Below are 2,500 nucleotides of genomic sequence, written 5' to 3'. Positions count from 1 at the left end.
GAGACTGAGGAACATGGTAAACAAGTCCTCAGACTGGACAGATAGTCTAGCTAGCTGTCTGGATTTACCCTGCAGAGATGTGAGGACCAGGCAACCATAGTCCTCAGAAATCCACCAGAGGTTAGAACGCCAACACAAAGACAAAGGACGGGGACGGACATCCGGCCAAAAAGAAGGACATCTGTTGTACGGGGCATCCCGGAAGTGGAAGATCCTTCTGTGGTTGTTGTAAAACTGAGCTACTTTGTTAGCTATTACTGTTAGTTAGCCTGCTGGGAGGATGAGGGCACGTGTGATTGGCTAAGGCCAAAAAGAACAACAGGTTATCAAATTCAATCGAAAAACACATGACCTCAGAAACTATGCAGCCCTCGTGACCACGACCTCAAATACTGCACGGGGCGACCAGATTCAGAGCCAGTTTTTCTCGAGAAAACGTGAGTGATGGATGACATAACTAGAGAACAAATATCCAGTTCCCCCGGTCTCCTCACCCACCTTTTCACAGAGATAACTGGATTTCCAGGAGGGTCACATTAGTTTTGCCCGGCTGTCGGAGAGACATTCCCACCGCTGACAGCAGAGTTAGTTTTGGCCGGGGATCAGAGGCACGTGGACAGAAATGGGATTTCCAGAACCTTTTGAGTCTAACGGCTTCTGGCCCTCAGTGACAGCGAACTGGAGAATCGTTCCGCCGTCAAGGAAAAGTAGCGTGGGGTTATACAGGCTCTGTGGAGAGAAGAAGCAGCAGCAGCAATCACTTCAGCACAGAGAATCCCTTTATTTCAGTTTTGGTTTTTTTCATATCCCAAAGGGCTGGCGTGTGTGGTAAGCTTGGTTTCAAATTATCCTGGTAAATTAATGCGGAAGGTTACAGACGGGGTCCGGTTTCACAGGGAGATAGAGAGGCCCATCTCACCTAATCTGCCTCATTATATGTCTCTGAGATCTCGCAGCCTGCAGGTCCAGGGACAGTAAAGGAGCCCAATGCTGCTGCTGGACCACTTGAGAGACTAATAGATGCAACAGACACGCTGTAGAAGTCAGCAGGAAAGTGTTATTTAAACAAACTCCTGGTGTACTCACAAACTTCCCAATCCATCATTTTATGAGTACATAACGTACTTGTACTACTTTAGAAGTTTGGTATCATTCCCGGCATTATTAGCGGGGTAATTTAATTAAAGAAGATAAACCCGTGGTTCCATTAGCGCCTGCACTAAGCTAATGAGCTGTTAACGCTAACCCGTCCATCGTTTGACCCAGGTGAAAAAAGCTTGTGGTGGGGGGGGTGTTTGACTCGAGGTCATGGTGCACAGGACCCTAGGGTGAAATTACTCCGAAACATCTCTTTAACTTAGCATAAAGATTAGAAAGTCAAGCAACAGTTTGCCAGCCGTCACAAAAACGACAGTTTGGGACAATTTTTTCTGCTCATAAAACAAAAAATCAATAGCAAAAACCTGTCATTTTTACACTTTGGTTTTTGTATGCATTAAACAAACAAGATATGACATGTTAATTACTGAGCTCTGGAGGTGAGAGAACGTAGATTTAGTTACCGATGGAAACAGCCAGGTTTCTCATTTGTATGCTAAGCTAGCTAGCTGTCTGCCAGCTTAGCATGAAGCTATCTTTATAGCTAGCTTTATATATACTGTAAAAGACATCAGTGGTATAGAAGTGTATATCCCAAAATGTTGAACTATGGCTTTAAAAAGGTTGATTTTATATTACAAGAGCAAAATAGATACAAGCAAAGCCAGAATGGGGCCATGTTGCAGTATGTAGCTTAATTTTTGAGTGTGTTGTTGCTGAGACAGAAAAAGGCCCCAAACTAAGTAGGCAACATTTTCTCTATTTTTGCCGTCCGAAAAATTGCTTTTTAGTATAAAAATGTTCATTACATATGTGGCTTGTAAGCTATAGGGCAAAATAGATCATGATCTGTGATCAGTGGTGTGCTCTAATGCATTGTAGTGGGTATACTGTGCTGTATATGAATGGCCTAGATATCTATATAAATATATATATGGGCCAGGATGGGGGGCATATCATAGTTGGGGGACCAGGTGTCCTCCCCCGGGACAATTTTAAGCGTCAAAGACTTAATTTCTTGCATTCTGACACACTTGTCTGTAACACATTACGGTGGATATACCTTTATTTAGCCTATGCGGGGGAAAAAACAACACAGATGACAATTCAAAATATATCTAAAATATAATGCAAAGTGTGTTGTTGCATGTCATTGGGCCTTTTTAAGTAGGTATATGAAAATCCTCGAGCTTTCCCGGTGGGTATACGTGCTTATCACGTAGACTACACCACTGGGTGTGTTCAAGTTCACTTCCCTCATTGGAATCAATAAACTTAAGACCTTCCACTAGTCTAGTATTGTTGTTTTAGTCGTCTAAATTTATCTTTCCATATCGATGTCTTGTATTAATGTCTGTCACCACGTGCTGTACCATGTTTTATGTTTCTGCAGAACAGGAAC

Source organism: Etheostoma spectabile, chromosome 6 (genome assembly GCF_008692095.1).
Source record: "Etheostoma spectabile isolate EspeVRDwgs_2016 chromosome 6, UIUC_Espe_1.0, whole genome shotgun sequence".
Lineage (NCBI taxonomy): Eukaryota > Metazoa > Chordata > Actinopteri > Perciformes > Percidae > Etheostoma > Etheostoma spectabile.
This window is presented reverse-complemented; position numbering follows the sequence as displayed.